The 19,717-nt window shown below is 41.9% G+C and overlaps 1 protein-coding gene across 1 annotated transcript in view; it reads left to right on the forward strand.

Annotated features, from left to right (window-relative positions):
- The window catches only part of LOC130100419 (protein unc-13 homolog C), a 263,612-nt gene that overhangs the window by 235,820 nt on the left and 8,075 nt on the right, over positions 1–19,717 (forward strand).

Below are 19,717 nucleotides of genomic sequence, written 5' to 3' on the forward strand. Positions count from 1 at the left end.
GCCATGGTAGCGAGGGGGAGTGACAGTTGCCCAGCCAATCATTGCATTCGTTCCGAATGGACAGAGTAGCTGTGTTTATTGCAGCCCTGAGAGGACTACAGACACTTGATTTTTATACTCTCCTTTTCAGAGTACTTACATTTTAGATATGTATTGGTATATAAAGACAGTTCTTGGGAAAAAGTGTTTTAGAAACAAACTGCCTACCCTGCCTTTAAGGAAACACTATCAACAGGGAAAGCTATTGAGCCAGCATTACACAGTTGTTGGGGAGAGCCAAGGGGCTTGACTTAAGTTTTAGAACTATTTAAACAAAAAATTAATAGATACATGTCTTAATCTCAGAAATTCAGTTGAAAAGATTAGAAACATCCACATATTGAGCATAAATGCTCCCGATAAATCATTTTTAACTAAAGTGGCTAGGTTTCACAAACCACTGCTAATTTTAACTGAAAAGCAAGTATACTGTATGTGGGATTTGGTATATTTTGATGGTCCCTTTTAAACATTCTGTTGACTATGAGTAACTTTGCAACTACATTTGTCAACTAACTGTCATTAGAGTATTAATAGACTGTCTGCTTAATATCTGCTAACTCTTTATGATGGTCCCCCAACAGACATTCTACTGACTATAAGTAACTTTGCAACTACATGTCAACTTATTCTAAACCTAACCCTACCAGTCTACTAATACTGTACTACTAATACAACGTTACTTAGTCAACAGAATGTGTTAAAGGGACCCTTAAAAATAAAGTGAAACCAAAAACGGTTACTCATCTTAGTTATAGAAAAGTTCCGTTATAATCAATGAAGCTGACTACACAATAGGGCTGGGGCGATATGACGATATTATCGTATATCGACGATGTCTCGCAAGTATTGCGATGTCTGTTTCCAGACGATAATCGTAAAAAAAAAAAAAAAAAAGACATATATTTCACATAGCCCTATAGTTATACACATATTTATTCACATGCAATAGCATGAATTAAATATTTTCTATAGACTAGTTAGTAGGGTTAGGAATAGAAAATCGATTCTTCTTGATAGCGTTCTTTAAGCGCAAGACGCGCCAAAGAAAACACTTTGTACACACACAATTATATCTCACAAATATCCTTCTTGTTAATTTATAGCATCAAATAAACATGAATAAACATCAGAAGAATTGTTTCAACCACGGAAAGACGTCAGTACACACCATTTTTCAAGTTCAAAATATCCCCGTCGGTTTTGTCTTAAATGGTTGAACAGTAGGCCTATGTCTATTGAATCAGTGCATTGACAGCCTATACTCGCTGACAACATTTAATGTTGATCAAAGAACAAAAGAAAAAGAAAATCACTTTGTAACTTTAATTAGCTTAATATTTTATTTGCCTGTTGTTCGCCGCTGACTGCTCCAACGTCAAACATCATTTATCCTTAGGCTACTTTCGTAATTCTGTTAAACATTTTTTCTGGATTTCTTGATCTTTTTATGAATATTTTATTTGTATGCTATTCGTTTTTATACTTTTTTTTGTTGTTGTTCTGCAGACGAAAAAAAAAAAACTATCCTGTTAATTCAGAATAGCAGAGATATCTCCAATATTTTATTTTGGTTTGCAGTATAATAAAAGTTCATCAGAAAAAAAAATGGTAGAAGTAACTTTACCCATTTCTGAATATTAATTTAAATGTTGCACATAATAAATAGGCCTAATCGGAGTGTTATACACTCACCTAAAGGATTATTAGGAACACCATACTAATACTGTGTTTGACCCCCTTTCACCTTCAGAACTGCCTTAATTCTACGTGGCATTGATTCAACAAGGTGCTGAAAGCATTCTTTAGAAATGTTGGCCCATATTGATAGGATAGCATCTTGCAGTTGATGGAGATTTGTGGGATGCACATCCAGGGCACGAAGCTCCCGTTCCACCACATCCTAAAGATGCTCTATTGGGTTGAGATCTGGTGACTGTGGGGGCCATTTTAGTACAGTGAACTCATTGTCATGTTTAAGAAACCAATTTGAAATGATTCGAGCTTTGTGACATGGTGCATTATCCTGCTGGAAGTAGCCATCAGAGAATGGGTACATGGTGGCCATAAAGGGATGGACATGGTCAGAAACAATGCTCAGGTAGGCCGTGGCATTTAAACGATGCCCAATTGGCACTAAGGGGCCTAAAGTGTGCCAAGAAAACATCCCCCACACCATTACACCACCACCACCAGCCTGCACAGTGGTAACAAGGCATGATGGATCCATGTTCTCATTCTGTTTACGCCAAATTCTGACTCTACCATCTGAATGTCTCAACAGAAATCGAGACTCATCGGACCAGGCAACATTTTTCCAGTCTTCAACTGTCCAATTTTGGTGAGCTCTTGCAAATTGTAGTCTCTTTTTCCTATTTGTAGTGGAGATGAGTGGTACCCGGTGGGGTCTTCTGCTGTTGTAGCCCATCCGCCTCAAGGTTGTGCGTGTTGTGGCTTCACAAATGCTTTGCTGCATACCTCGGTTGTAACAAGTGGTTATTTCAGTCAAAGTTGCTCTTCTATCAGCTTGAATTAGTCGGCCCATTCTCCTCTGACCTCTAGCATCAACAAGGCATTTTCACCCACAGGACTGCCGCATACTGGATGTTTTTCCCTTTTCACACCATTCTTTGTAAACCCTAGAAATGGTTGTGCGTGAAAATCCCAGTAACTGAGCAGATTGTGAAATACTCAGACCGGCCCGTCTGGCACCAACAACCATGCCACGCTCAAAATTGCTTAAATCACCTTTCTTTCCCATTCTGACATTCAGTTTGGAGTTCAGGAGATTGTCTTGACCAGGACCACACCCCTAAATGCGTTGAAGCAACTGCCATGTGATTGGTTGATTAGATAATTGCATTAATGAGAAATTGAATAGGTGTTCCTAATAATCCTTTAGGTGAGTGTACTTTGCTTTAGATTAAAAAATGAACAAAAATAAATAAAAAAATACCCAAATATATTTATTAATGACTTCTGTTTCTAAATAAATAAAGCAGTGTTTTTTATTTTGTAAGCGGTTTAAGGAGACCTTGGAACTCTAAAGCCAGAAAGGAGGGGGAAAAAAAGTTTTTGCTCATGCAGAACAAAACAATTCGTTTTAATCCCTAATTTTAGACAAATAACAAATATATTATAGTTTGAATACAAGTTTAAAAACAGCGCTACACGTTATAATTAGGAAATTAAACTTATCATCATTAAATCAGGCGATAACGCCAAAAAAAGAAAGAGAAACATCGGACATTATGAAAAACAAATAGGCAAGACACCTTGACATCAACATGCATTCACCATTCTTACAATCACCAAACTGGGGTCTGTTCTGTTCAGTTGTATTCAACATTTCTCCTCGCGAAACGAAATTCGTTTCAAACACATATGCGATAAGAACAGTGTGAAAATTATTAGCAACACTAACACTTATGTTCGTTCAAGCTCAAACTAACCAAAGTAAAACCTTTAACGTTTCAATCATTAAATTAAACTAGCTGAATTCCAGGCTATAATTAGATAAAGTGCAGCCAAACTCAACATGTTTTGTTTATGGTGTATGTCGCCAGTGATGTCTCCGGCGGGGCGTGTCGGGGGTGGGTCTTTGGGTAGACGATATAATCGAATATCGCGATATTGTTTAAGGTGATTATCGATAACATATTAGGCTTGTTTGAGAAGATGCGCCTTGCCTCGCCTGAAATGTATGCGAGAGTAGGCGGCTGCAGTGAGGGGAGGAGTGAAAAAAGTGCAGGCAAGCCGGACAGTTCTCGCTTCTCGCAGTGAATCATCTGACACCTGTGAGATCAAAGGCGGTGTAAGGAATTCAGCTCAGGTTTTAGGGGAATATGTATGCAATACTTATTAATTCATAATCAACAAATATTGGATACGGGTGAACCAGATAACCATAAAAAATCATACATAAAAATCACCCAAAGAGGGGATTATATAGTCCACGCGTCTGATTCAGACGTCTGATTCAGATGTACATAGGTAATTAAACACAACGAATTATAATTAATTAAGAATATACATCATATGCAGATCGGCTATTTTGATTTTCAGAATACCTTAATAGAATTAACCGTACTTCAACCAATCAGTTCGTCCGTCGAACTGTTTTGTTTGATACTCTTTATCAATTCTCAAGAAGGTTTCTTCTTAGTATAAGTTTTACTAATCAAATTAGTTTACTTAACAATATCAGCTCGTAGCTTAAGATCACACATTAAAGAGGCTTTGTTCTATGATCAACAAACAGAGACAATCAAGCGTATAATGGAGTTTAATAAAATGAACTAGGATATATCACTACATTTAACAACGAATGGAATAACGAAAGTAAAACAGGAAACAGGGAAATGGAAACACAGGAAAACACAATTGCTAGCACAGCTGAACCTTAAGAGACAACAAGGAAAATACACACTTTAACGCATTTAAATTTAGATGGAACAATACTTGCAAATGGACCTTTGTGTCGCTGAACAAGAAGGTGCGTGTGTGGATGTCCTCGGTGCTCGTGAGATGGAGGCGGTCTTTTCGGTTCTTGCAGAGCGCGTTTTGCTCGCGGGAAGTTCAAAACGTCCTAAAGATACGCTGTGTGGAAGAGTCCCTTTTCCCGGAGGTTAGAGGAGCGGTTAGAGCGTAAAGTGTGCGGTTCGGTCCGGAGACGAGAACTGAGCACTAAGATTAAGACTGAGCTATGCGCAAAAACAAAACAAAGACAAATAAGACGAAAGACTAAAACAATAAGACAAGGCTTAAAGTAACACTAACAGGAGAGTACACGAAGAAGCGAGAGAGAGGCCAGTGTCCCGATCTTTTAAAGTGAAAGTTCACGCCCCTTCTCCTGGGAAAACAGACCAATCGCACCTCACAGATTTGGGCGCGCAAGGAGTTCTTTTGTTTCCCCTTGATGACCTCATTTGCGTGTTTTATGAGGTCGCAAGCTTGGGCATTTCACTTCAAAGATGGAAAAACATAGTGGACTACGTTTTACAGTAACCTCTTACATATATTTGGCTCGGGCAAGTCGAGACATTTCGTTTGATATCAATAAGTTCGTGTTTGGCATGCATACAAATATATATATTCTTAGATTCTTTATAGAAGCCCTTAGAGTTCAACTACACAACTAACAATCCTAGCTAGGCTTGATACAACAGTATAAAACTCAAACATACAAAAATACATCGTATATATAAATTTCAGAATCACTAATTTCTGGATTTTAATGTCAGGAATGCATCCGTTTGTGTGTTTGTGTGGGTGCGTGTGTATCTTCATTTGAACATCTGGCACGCCCCCCTCGCCGGGGAGGGGTGTTGGAGATAACGGTCTTCTTTGATCGTGCCTCGCGAATGGATCGGGCTGGCACGAGGAGATCTGGGGAGACTCGGTTACGCTGTAAAGGTGTCAGAAATCAATTTAAACTTCAGACTCGCTGGCGCTAGGTGATTTAGATTGGGTGAAGTCATAGGTTGTGGGCGTTTAGAAACCGTTCGCAGGAATGTGTGCATGGCGTTCAGAATTAGTGAATTCATGATTCTCCATTCATACTCTACAGCGGATATTGCGGGATTCACGCTCGTGCACGGTGTTCCTAATAAACTGGATGTAATTTAAGTTCTGTTGCTTTTATATGAAAATTAATATAATGAACAAGACACCCAAAGTACTTTTTTAATTACATACCAAAGATGTGTTTTTCAATAATTTTTACTTTAATTATAGACATGTTTTATATATATATTTTTTATAAAAATGACAACAATCAAATAACCCATAGAGATCACTGTCAGAGAGTTTGGGAATACTCACACATAATTTATACACTTAAAACATGTTAAATATGTTAAATTCAAACATTTTAAAAGAGAACAATAGCCTACATCACGGTTGTTTAAACCAATTAGCATTAAGCTGTGTCGTCAGCAAGTCGTTTCCCATCATGGTTTTGATCAGCGTAGTCGGTGGAGAGCAACTGCGTGCGACTGCAGAATCCGACACGTGCGCCTTGCGGTCGCGAGAGTTTTTTGACATACGTCAGCATGACATCAGAGCAAGTCGGACCGCACTCGTACACATTTCTAACCGGCATGCATCTCGCGGTGATCACCGGTGATCGGTTCTGCGCAGATTTTGCTCATCTCAAACAAGCCTATTTATTACATATCGCCCAGCCCTACTACACAATGAATCTCCTATTTACATAATTGTTTATAACAATGAGGGGATTTGAAAATCGTGCAGAACTCCGAATCAAAACGCCAGAGTTTTTGTTCAATCCTAACTTAAACACCTCTGATCGGGCATTGTGTTCAAGAAATCACCAGATATGTTTGTGATTGGCTACATTGCTCAACGCTGCAAAAACACGTTGTAAATACAAACCTTTGATGTTCTTAAGACTTGAGACTCATGCTTCTTACCTATGCACTGGAAACATCAAAGTAAACTGGTCCTTCTGATCAGGCGCGTGATGATGCTGAATGGTACTGAAGCACGTTGCATCGTAATGCTCCTTTCGCTTCAATGTGTTCATGACCTGATTAAAGGGATAGTTCACCCAAAAATGAAAATTAGCCCATGATTTACTCACTCTCAAGTCATCCTAGGTCTATATGACATTCTTTTTTTAGACGAATACAATCGGAGTTATATATATATAAAAAAACACATTTTTTGGCTCTTCCAAGCTTTATAATGGCAGTGAATTGTTGTTTCTGTTTTGACGTCCATAAAAGTGCATCTATCGATCATAAAAGTGCTCCACACGGCTCCGGGGGGTTAAAAAAGGTTTTCTGAAGCGAAGTGATGCGTTTGTGTAAGAAAAATATCCATATATAAAACTTTATAAAGTAAAATAACTAGCTAGATCCTAGAATGCTAGAATGTCATCCTAGAATGTCATATACACCTAGGATGACTTGAGGGTGAGTAAATCATGTGCTAATTTTCATTTTTTGGTGAACTATCACTTTAATCTTTCTAAATGCAGTGAATTTTGGCTTGCACTTCTGTAACCGAAGCTGAATTGTCTTTTCCCATGTGATGTGTCAGTCATGGTCCCATAGATGCTAATCATCCTCTGGCTCCACCTACCTGCTACAGTAGCCACACCCCAAACTAATATGCTATAGGTTGAGCTGGAAAGAGATTGACGGATCTGAGTGGACCGCTTTCAGGGTTTTAGTGGTGCCTGAGGGGCTCAATGTTCACACCTTTGGGGGAGATAAACCCATGAATGACTTAATATTAGTCAATGAACAATAAACTGGGTTAAGTGAATGTATTTTAACATAAAAATCGTACATACTTCACCTTTAACATTCTTATGGAAACTGAAACTTTTTTTTTTTTTTTTTTTGGTTGCTTTATTTTACAGGACATGTACTTAGAGTGTACTTACATGGGTTAAGGTTAGGTTTAGGGGTAGGTTCAGGGTTAGTACCTAGTTATTGTAATTACTATAATAAGTTCATAGTATGTACATGGAACAGGACTGTAAAATAAAGTGCTACTGTTTTTATGAATAGGAAGTTCAAAAGAACATTATTTATTTGAAATAGAAATATTTGGTAAGATTATAAATGTCTTTACAGTCACTTTTGATCATTTTAGTGCATCCTTGCTGAATAGAAATATTTCTTTCTTACTGACCCTGAACTTTTGAACAGTTACGTATCAAAGTACAATGGTATTACCTTCTGATACCATCATAGAATTGATTTTTAAGAGCTGGATGGCAATTCCATAGGGTCATATTACTGAAAATGACATCCCAGCTACTAGTAATTGGATAAAGTCATGGTTCGATATGTGATCACTACTATTCCCTCTGTAATCACATATTTCACTCAGTCATTTTGTCCTGAACTTTAACAAAGAAATGAATCGTACTTTTGAAAGATCACGTAAGACTCAGAATCCTAAGAGGACTTTCACACTGGGCACGTTTGCTGCAGTCCGAGTGCGATTGTTCCTGGTGTCTCCCGCGGCGTTGGTGTGGTTTCACAGTCACTTGACTATCGAACCCTGGTGCATTTGCATTCATCTTACATCATCACAAGCGTGCACGGTGCATGATAAAAAACAGAATGCACAGCAGAGACTTGGGTTTACTGTATGTCCATCGCATGAAGGTGGCTTTCTGCTGCTTGCAGAGGAGACTGCGGATTGCAAGCCATAAATTTGCCATTTTGATTGCACTCACTATGTGCAATTGCTTTCACATTCACACAGTTCCACATTTTCAAACTAAACTGCCAGTGTGAAAGCACCCTAATAAAAGCTGTTGTATTTTATATGGAGCTCATGGACCAGACGAATACTTTTCACTTTATCTTGGTAACCCTCCTGTTATTGGGTCCCTTTTTCTTGTGAAATAAATTAATCATGTCTGACTGTAAGTAGAGCATTATACATCAGCAACTGTCTCATCTACTTCCTGGTTTTTCACCAGTGGCATTGACTTGTCGGCTTTAAGCTGCACAACTGCACTTGAACAACAGCACAGAAATCAACCCTTCACATGAAGATTTACTTCTGACAGTCTCATTTTAGGTCTAAAATACCCTTGTGGAAGAAAAGATAATTAAGAAAGGCTTTCCAGAACAGTTGGCTCAAAAGAAAGACCTGCATTTGGCGTTTCAATGGCATTCAAAGCCGACGTAAAATATGATGGAAGCCCCGCACAAACTCAAAGACACTCTGAATTAACCTCTCACTTAGAGCGCACATAAAAAAACATGAAATCAAAGCCAACCTTTGGATATTAAGGGCCTTTTAGCCTAATGGAGTCTTAAGCCGTTTTTGTGTGGAATCATAAAAGAGCTCCTGTGTGGCTCTTTTCTCTCTGTCAGTGTGATTTCTGTGTCTGATAGATGCTAAACATTAAAGGATTAGTTCACTTTTAAAAAAACTTTTGCTGATAATTTACTCACCCCCATGTCATCCAAGATGTCCATGTCTTTCTTTCTTCAGTCGAAAAGAAATTAAGGTTTTTGATGAAAACATTCCAGGATTTGTCTCCATATAATGCACTTTGCTGGGCACCAAACGGTTCAAGGTCCAAAAGACAGTTTCAGTGCAAAACTGCAAACTGTTCAAATGGCTTTAAACGACACCAGACGATGAATAAGGGTCTTATCAAGCGAAACGATCGCTCATTTAAAATAGAAATAACAAAGTTTAAGTTTTATAAGCTCAAATGCTCGCCTTGCTCTGTTCTGTGTGACTCAAAATGAACGAATCTTTTTCCGAGTCAATTCGTTCATTTTGTTCGTTAAATGAACCAAATGACTCGAAAAAAGATTTGTTCGTTTTGATGAACGAGTTCGAACAGGAGAGTCACGAACGTGCATCACAGAACAGAGCAAGGCGAGCATTTGACATTATTAAACTTTGTTATTTATTTTTGAGATGAGCGATCGTTTCGCTTGATAAGACCATTATTCATCGTCTGGAATCGTTTAAAGCCCTTTGAACAGTTTGCACTGAGACTGTCTTTTGGACCTTGAACCGTTTGGTGCCCAGCAAAGTGCATTATATGGAGAAAAATCCTGGAATGTTTTCATCAAAAACCTTAATTTCTTTTCGTCTGAAGAAAGAAAGACATGGACATCTTGGATGACATGGGGGTGAGTAAATTATCAGCAAAAGTTTTTTTTAAAGTGAACTAATCCTTTAAGCTGATAAAAATGGCTGACCTGGTTGCTGTGTACTACTGTCAAGGGTGCTTTACAGACTCATCAGATCCAAGACATGCCTGGAGAGAAGCATTTACATTCATGTATTGGACAAACATTATTATTATTATTATTATTGCTGGCTGATCTTTAGTCATCTCAGACTTTCTGAAAACTAGTGACTTGAATGAAGCACCATGCAAAGGTTTTCAGTTACTTATGTCATTGTAAAGATGCTCTATTCACAGTCAGCCATGAATTTGAAAACAAAAGTGGTCAATTATAGGTGGGGTTAACGTTCATTTCATTCATCGTTAAAATGTTTTGATGCTTATTTCCTTCCATGGCGGGGAAGCGTTTTCTCACAAATGAAAGAAATTTCCGTCAATGGCGGGGAAAGAGTTAATATAATAATACGCCGAAAATATTTCTCCTCACCCAAATAAAAATCTAATTAACAGTAATGCACTTGTAAAGGAAGTCTATGAGGCAAGACATTCTGGAGAGTTGAAATGTGAAGATCATAGATCATAGATCATGTGAAGATCATTTTGTTGAGATCATATACATTTATTGATTGTAGTTTTAGGACTACTTGTCCTAAAACTACTTGGCAGTATTATTGTTACGAAACAATCAACTGGAGGCAAGCTGGTGAGGACCCAAATGCAAAATTTACTTTTCAAAACATAAAACAAGGGCAAGGCATGAGACAAGAACAACGGCAGAAAACGTACTCGGTTACTAACGTAACCTCGGTTCTCTCTAGAGAGGGAACGAGTACTGCGTAATAGCTTACGCTAGGGGAAAAACTCTTTTCCGCGAGATATTGAAGCCAAAAATTATCCTTAATTTTTTATTAATGTAAAACGCTTTGCAGCAGCAAGCAGACATAGGCGAAACAGCTCGCGCGCCTATTGGTTGCTCTGCAGCAAATGCAGCAGCCTATCGAGAGAGACTCTGCGTGACGTAATGACCAATGGGGGCAATTCGCGCCCATATCGTCACGTCCCGCCAGAAAGGGCGTGGTCTCACCCTATAAATATGCTCGTTAGGCTGATACAAGCTGGTTTTTATCACTGAAGCGAACCAGAGCGTATTCCAAGCACGGCAAGATACGCAGTACTCGTTCCCTCTCTAGAGAGAACCGAGGTTACGTTAGTAACCCATATAGGGGGCAGCGGGGCCAAACATGAGCCAGCGCGTCCTTGCTTTTCGAGAAAAACTCCGGGCAATGAGCGTTTTCGTGGGACGCGAATAGGTCCACCTGTGCTCTGCCGAACGTTTTCCACAGCAGCTGGACCGTCTGCGGGTGCAGCGACCATTCCCCTGCTGGAACATTGTTCCTGGACAGTCTGTCTGGTCCCACATTCAGGTGACCAGGCACGTGCGCTGCTCTCAGTGAGAGCAGGTTGTGCTGAGCCCAGACCAGGAGGCGTTCCGTCAGCCTGTGAAGGTTCCGTGACCTGACGCCGCCCTGGCGATTTATGTATGCCACCACTGACATGTTGTCCGACCGGACCAAGACGTGGTGGCCTGTTACCTGGGGACAAAAACGCTGTAGCGCTTTGTCGACTGCTATCATCTCCAAGCAGTTTATGTGAAGGAGCTTTTCCCGTTCTGACCACAGGCCAGCACAGGCGGTCTGCCCTCGAGCAGCGCTCCCCACCCCGAGGTGGAGGCGTCCGTAGACACCACCTTCACACTCGAAGCGGTCCCCAGACTCACACCTGACTGATACCAGTCGGTATTTTTCCAAGGTTCCAGAGCTGAAACACACTGAAGGTCGACCCTGAGGCGAAACAGACCCGCTGTCCATGCCCTGGGTGGAACCCGCGCTTTCAGCCACATCTGCAGTGGGCGCATTCGGAGCAAGCCCAACTAGAGTACAGAGGCTGCTGAGGCCATCAGCCCCAGCATTTTCTGAAACCTTTTGAGCGGAACTATCGCGCCGTGGCGGAAGGATTTCACGCCGCGCTGAATATTTAGCACGCGCTCTGGTGACAGGCGTGCTGTCATGGACAGCGAGTCCAACACGGTTCCCAGAAAGGAAATTTTCTGACTGGGAGACAGTGAGCTCTTCGCCCAATTGACTGTGAGGCCCCGCTCCTCGAGGTGCTCGAGTAATGCGGCCCTGTGTTCTATGAGCTCCGATCGTGATCGAGCTAGAATCAGCCAATCGTCCAAGTAGTTCAGGACTCGCATGCCCTGAAGTCTCAGGGGTGCGAGCGCCGCGTCCATGCACTTCGTAAATGTACGAGGTGCTAGGGACAGGCCGAACGGCAGAACTGTGTATTGATATGCCTGGCCCCCGAAGGTGAATCTCAAGAATCGCCTTTGATGGGACGCTATTTGTATTTGGAAATAGGCGTCTTTCAGATCTATCGACATAAACCAGTCCCCGTGGCGCAATTGCGCGAGGATTTTCCTGGTCGTAAGCATCCTGAACTGCCGTTTGACAAGCACTCTGTTCAGCTGTCGTAGATCTAAAATGGGTCTGAGACCCCCATCCTTTTTCGGCACCAGAAAATATCTGCTGTATAGGCCCCCTTCGCTCTGAGCCTGAGATAAAGGTTCGATAGCCCCTTTGCTCAGTAGTTTCGCTATCTCGGCACGAAGTAGATGAGACACCTCGTTTTTCACCGTAGTTTCGACACGCGCGGGCGTCGAGCGAATTGTAGCGAATAGCCTCTCTTTATAGTGTTCAGCACCCATTCTGATACCCCGGGAAGCTTTGACCACGCATCTGCGTGAATAGCTAGGGGCAGAATGAAATCCGGGCTCTGGTCGCGGCAAAACGGCAGCTCGAGAACCCGGGCATACTGGGAACACAACACCGTGTTTACAGCGTTCGAGGCGGGGGGCGCGCTGATCACGGCGGGCGGCCTGACCGCGCTCAGCTTTTTTATGGCAGATTGTGCAGAAAAAGCGAGCGGGGGAGATCCCGTAGGAATCGGCGTGTCTGTGAGAAAATGTGGGCGCGGGGCTGCGGGCACGTTTATTACACTGAAAACACTGTCGTTCATGGCCGACTGAATGTGTGTTGGTTTCGTTTTTACAGAAACCAAGGGACACGCAGCATGTAGTGTGAGCGGGCATGGTGACATGGGCGCGTTTACTACATTGTTTGCACAATCGACCTGAGTCGATTTTATTTGTGCTAGCCCTGCACCGTGGCGGGCTGTGTCTGGGTGTGGGAATGGGCACTGGGTGGGCATTCTTACAACACTCATAACACCATCGGCCGTGGCCGGATTGTTTGTGCGAGCCCTGCATTTTTGCGGGCTGTGTTTGTGTGTAGAAATGAGCCCTGGGTTGTAGGCATTTTCAATACACTCATAACACCATCGGCCGGAATACCAGAAAATACACCATTTATGTGATTTATCTGGGTCGCCGTGGGAACAGCATTTGTGTGCAGGCAAGCGGGCATGGTACTGGCTTGCTTACTGCAAAATACACTGGAACAGTCACATTTTCTGGAACTGAACGAGCGAAAATTTCAGTGGAAGTCTGGCCACGGCGATACTGAAACACCGTCGATTTCCTAGGAGGCTAGGAAGACTTGTGTTGGTTTCGTTTTACAGAAACCGTGGTAGTGTTTGTGGGCACTGGGTTGTGGGCACATTCACTACATTTAATGCACAATTGACATGCGTCGATTTCATTTGTGCGAGCCCTGTACCGTGGCGGGCTGTGTTTGTGTGTAGAAATGAACACTGGGCTGTGAGCATTTTATTACACTTATAACACCATCGGCTGTGGCCGGAAAACCAGAAATACAATGATGACATGATTTTTCTGGGTCGCCATGGAAACGGCCTTTATGTGCAGGCAAGCGGGCCGTGGTACCAGCTTGTTTACTGCAAAATACACTGGAACAGTCGCATTTTCTGGAACTGAACGAGCGAAAAGTTTCGGTGGAAGTCTGGCCGCGGCGAGACTAAATTTTTATCTGCTGCGAGAGCCGGGATCGAACACAGGTCTCTCGCGTGAAAGCTTCAGGTTCCGCCACTGGGCCACAGGGAGAACTACACTAGCGCAAGCAGATAAGAGAGCGTCATCACAGTTTTGTGTGTGTCGGCGTTTGTATGCAGGTGTGCGTGTTATACAACAGGCTCATTGCTGCAATAATGACATTTTCAGCCGCTCAAACTAGGAGCTGAGAAATGTTTGAGAAATGGAGATTAATCCGGCCTCGGCGGGGACTAAAACACACTCTTTTCTCATTTGCCGGTGACGCACGCCCATGGGGGGCGGGGTAGATTTCTTATAACGCAAAGAAAGCTAGCCGCGGTTTTTAGGGCTCGCGGTCTTGATGCTGGCCCGTTACCTTGACGACTCGCGGACAGAAGGCGGAGGTCCACAGAGCTCGCCTGTTGCGCGGCGGTTGCGCGGGCGCCTCCCAATCGAGGCCGATGCTTTCCACGGTCTGAGAGAGCAGACGCATCAGCTCAGTCTCAATGCCGGCTCTCTTACCAGTGGTCTGGCGGGAAACGCTAGCGGAGGGGAGATCCACGGAGCTCGCCCAATCCTCACTATCGGATGCCAGAAGAGAACACGCCTCGGTGGGTTCGTCAAACTCGTGGATGGACGCGGCGGCAGGCGGCGGCCGTTGTCCGTCAGTGAGCGACTCGAGCGAAGCCGGCGAAGCTGGCGGGCGAACCGGCGAGCTTTGGCGGGCTGGAGAAAGCTCGGGAGCGCGCTGGGCGCGGCGCGGCACCACGGCGGGCTGCGGTAAAGGCTCGGAGAATGATGCCAGGCGAGTCCTCAGAGTCACCATGGGCAAAAGCTCGCAATGAGGGCATCCGCCGTCAGCGAGCGCGAGAGCCGCGTGATCCTCACCCAGGCAGGAAACACAGATGACGTGCCGGTCTCCATCGCTGAGCGGGGCGCGGCACGAGCCACAGGAAGGCATCTTTAAAAAGACGCAGCTCTTTTGTGAGAGAAGTGTGAGTCGCGTCAAGTAAGCGAGCAAACACTCTCAACAGAGTAAATACACACAGAGTATGAAAGGATATAGAACGCCGGAAAGCGCAGCAGGTACGGCAGTTGAAGGCGGCGAGGCCAGCGACTCCAGAGCTCGTCCCGCTGAAAGGCTTGCTTCGACGGCGCGGCTTCTCACTCCGGATCCAGCGATGCGTGTGCTTCGCTGAAGAGGTAAAAATCAGCTTGTATCAGCCTAACGAGCATATTTATAGGGTGAGACCACGCCCTTTCTGGCGGGACGTGACGATATGGGCGCGAATTGCCCCCATTGGTCATTACGTCACGCAGAGTCTCTCTCGATAGGCTGCTGCATTTGCTGCAGAGCAACCAATAGGCGCGCGAGCTGTTTCGCCTATGTCTGCTTGCTGCTGCAAAGCGTTTTACATTAATAAAAAATTAAGGATAATTTTTGGCTTCAATATCTCGCGGAAAAGAGTTTTTCCCCTAGCGTAAGCTATTACGCAGTACGAGAGATACTCTCGTAAGAGAACATTCAACACTAGAAACATACAATCCTCGACAAAGACACAGGGCAAACATGAGGGCTTATGCTGCGTTCCAGGCAGGTTTTTGAGCATGTAAATCACGACTTCAAACCACGACTCACGACTTTGTAGCATTCCAGGCCAGTCACGCCAAACTATCTGAGCGCAATATACATACTTATTTTTTCAGACACATAACATTGTAATACATAATCGTGTGTGTATATACATACTTATTGTTTCAGACACATAACATTGTAATACATAATCTTGTGTGTATTATTATCATTATTATTATATTATTATTAATTTGACTGCAACGTTATATTGTCCTAAAGTGTATTCTCACTGTGTACCGCCTGCAGAAACACTGCATCCGTAGGGGCTGCCATTGTTGTTTTGTATGGTTTTGCGGGCTATGTGACGTCAGAACTCGTAACTGGGAGTACATCGATCTAGTACGAGTTCACGGGTGGGAAGTCACGGGTTTGACTGCCGTTCCAGTGCACTTTCACGGGTATAAGGTTGGAAAAACACGGGTTACAGGTTGCCTGGAACGCGGCATTAAATACACTGACTAATTACAAGACAAGGAACACCTGTGAACAATCATCAGACAATTAACAAATGACAAGACACATGGCAGGATCACATGACAAACAGGGAATCACATGACAGACAAGAACAAGGAACTAGACACAAAACCCACACCGTGACAATTATTGAGCATATTATGCAAAAGTTACAAGTTTACCAACTTGTCATGGCGATGGCAGGAGTTGAAATATTGGATGGAACAAGTAAGCAATAAATATCAGTGACACTTTACAATAAGGTCTCATTTGTTAACATTAGTTGGCTACATTAATTAACATGAACTAACAACCAGCAATATATTTTCACTGAATGTATTATCCTTTCTTAATGTTAGTTAATAAAAATGCCTTTATTAATTGTTTGTTCATGATAGTTCATAATGTTAACAGATACAAATTTCGATTTAACATTCTGCAGAATTACCAAAATGCTGTAGAAGTTTTGTTCATTGTTAGTTCATTTTAACTAATGAAGTTATCTAATCTTAATGAATGAAAAAAGTGTTACCTGTATACAGTATGTATAAGTCCTACATTATTTTTTCTAAACAGTTTTTGTTTTTATGTTTATTTCGATTTAATGTCTTGTTCCGTGTGTAAGCCATTACAATGGCTTACAATGACTTCCATTGGAAATGCATTATGTGCAGGGCTGGATTTATGCATAGGCATTCTAACCATGTGTGCCTATGCTCGCACATCCAGGGGGGGCCCCGGGACCCAATTACAATGAGGCGAAATAAGGGTCTGTGGGTTTTGCGAATATTTATGTGAAGGCCAAGTATAGTAACCCATACTCTGAACTTGTCCTCTGCCCATCCAAGTTGGTGCACACATTAGGAGTAGTAGTGAACACACACACACACACACACACACACACACACTGCAAACTGTGGACACACACTCGGAGCAGTGGGCAGCCATTTTGCTGTGGTGCCCAGGGAACGATTGGCGGTTTGGTGCCTTGCTCAAGGGCACCTCAGTCCTTTCCCGCTAGTTTTGAGAATTGAACCCGCAACCTTCAGGATACCAATCTGACTCACTAAACATTAGGTCACAACTACCGCCACAATGAAAAAGTATTAAAAAGAGTTTATTACTAAACCTTGTAATTCCATTGGATCATCAAACTGTCGGTCAAACCGCATTACTCAACCTCGCCTCTATCGTAAATGAAGTGCCACGCACATTTTAAAGCAGTGGTTTTCAAACCTCCCCCCTTAAACCTTTAAAAAAAAACTGCCGCCCCCATTAAAACATTTTTACAAATGAAAGATTATTTACTTGAAATTGAAAATTGGCAATGAAAAGCACCAGCATTTATTTCACCTTCACCGTGTCTATACCTGACACGAGCGGACAAACATGGCAGAATACAATCAAACCCATTATAATCAGTGATTCTGTTTACATTGGATGCAGTGCGATGCGACACGACAAATCCCCGACAATAAACTGATGCCCCGTTCTATTTATGACATACTCCAAGCGCTCACGCTATTTCTGACACTAAGGACAAATGGATTTGCAGCGGTTACTTTGTCGCGTCCAGTGTAGACGGCTTTTAGCTGTTGCACCCTATAACAGTTGCACCCGGTGTAAAGACGGCATCTGTGTTGCTGTTGAAACATTGAAAAATATAACAATGAGAAAGAAAAATAGATCAGCACATAATTTAAATAAACAAAAAAACTGAGCTCTTTTGATGGCTACCTCAGAAGCTCAGGTTTTTGTATGCCCCACACTTTGAGAACACTGTTTTAGATCGTCTCTGCTTGTTTGCAATGCAAGGGAAAATAAAGAACTGCTTGTTTGAATAAGTACAGTGTTTTCTTTACTCAAGATGCGAAACACTACAAATCGAAAAAATTTTATATCATGCAAAAGTTAATTTATTTCAGTAATTCAACTTAAAGCTGCAGTCCGTAGCTTTTTTGGGGTTAAAAATTATCCAAAATACATATTTGAGAAAATACATAACCAGCCAGTGTTCAAAACTCTCTGCTTGCCGTAGCTCGATTCAAAGCGGTAAGCTTGTAATAATGTTTTTAATTCCAGTGGTACTGGTGGATTTCCGCGGGAGATTTGAGCATGTCTTTGCGTCATTACGTCACATCTGTACACATAAAGAAGGAGTCTCGGCTAGTAGGCTATATTGCGTGTGAGGATGTTGGAGGTGGAGATTTATAGCCTTTTCTCACAGCGCTTGATATGATTAAACTTATCAATTTGATGGCGGATCTAGAAAGGTTCAAACGACAATCACCAGTGACAACAGATTCACCCGCTGTAAAATGCAAAAGACTTCGTTCGGACTTCGGAGTGACTACAGAAAAGAAGAGACTGCAACTGGACCCATGCGAAAACAAGGATAATATCGGAAGGACATTACATGTAGTCACGCAATGCTTGCTTACGTTGTTAACATTAACAATTTGAGAACAAAGTATAATTTGCAGGGTTTTGCGTGATATGATAACTTATAAGCGATTGTTAGATTTAATCAGCGAGATTTACTGCAATGTCAGAACCAGAACAAAAGTGGATGTTTCTTACTAGTTCAGATGACATTTTCCGGTGAAAATTCTTATGTTGGTCACACTTCCAAAAAGAATAATCTGTGATTCTGAATGCCAGTACCCACATCAGCGCGGTGATTGACAGCTGCACACTCTCCTCAAACATTGTGTTCATCCGCGCTGTGCCGTGTCGAGGGTGTTGAAGTACAACTCACGTAGAGTTGATGATATGGCAAAATCAATAATTAAACAAAGAGCATCATAGTAAGAGACATCAGAGTCAAATTGTACTCTAAAAGATGTTTATTCTTTTAGAGGAGGTTGTTCACAAAAACTTTCCACGACAGCTGCCTCGTGGCATGAACAAGACCTGCCAGTTTTTGCAGGCAGCACATTATATAGTCTTTTGCATTGTAAAAGACCCCTCCTTCCCAGGCAGGTCAAATTGTCGTTTGTTCTTGAAAAGTCAAAAGGTCTTCATTTACAACCTAAATTACCTTCCGCTCCCCTGGGGGGCAGAAGGTGTGGGCTCTGTATTCACCCTATTAGATGTCTTCTCGTGGGTTTTCCAGCTGTATAAACATGATACAGAAAAACAAGATTCTCTGTTCTCGTAACTCAGGAATAAGGAGCCAAAAATCAAATAGAATATAAAACTTCCATAACAATTTCCCACTTCTTTTATCATTCTCTTTGATTTTCAATAAACACAATTCATTGCGTCACATTCATCCAATTGAACAGACATCCCAGCCCCCCATCAGTCTCTGTACTGAGCTGGAAACACATCACAATGCATGACAAACATTACAACATTGAAATTGGCAGTACAGTTTGCTATTTAAAACCATATTCAATAAAATCTATCAGAGAAAGGGTTTATATTTTATCCATTCTTCTAACCAATGTAGTTGTTCAAAATTAACCTTGACTTTTACTTATGCTTCACTTTGATTAATAGATTTTTACTTTTCCTGTACACATTTGAACCAATCAAATCATTAAATCTATATCAATACCAATTTGATTCAATCAAATAAAATCATCATATTTATCCAAATCATCACTACGTCAAACCCATAAATGTGCTCTTGTACTCTTCATATCTGATTTTTGTACCTGATCGCTCTGCTTGAATTTTGGAAAGAATTTTGAAGGTGATACAAAATTTTAAAAGTAAACAGTTTGTAGAAAATAGGTAAACATTTTACCTGAGACCGGGCTAAATGGATAAACACTGCTATCGCACTTCCGACATAAAATCAGACCCTCAGTCATCTCAGACATAGTTTAAAACATGGTAGGAATAAAGAGAAAAATAAATAAAATAAAATAAAAAATAATATCATTCCTCATTGGTCAGAGGTTTGGAATGGTCAGATTAAAATTTGTAAACA

The sequence above is a fragment of the Rhinichthys klamathensis genome, unplaced genomic scaffold (genome assembly GCF_029890125.1).
Source record: "Rhinichthys klamathensis goyatoka isolate OS25496 unplaced genomic scaffold, OSU_Roscu_1.1 h1tg000242l_1, whole genome shotgun sequence".
Taxonomy (NCBI): domain Eukaryota; kingdom Metazoa; phylum Chordata; class Actinopteri; order Cypriniformes; family Leuciscidae; genus Rhinichthys; species Rhinichthys klamathensis.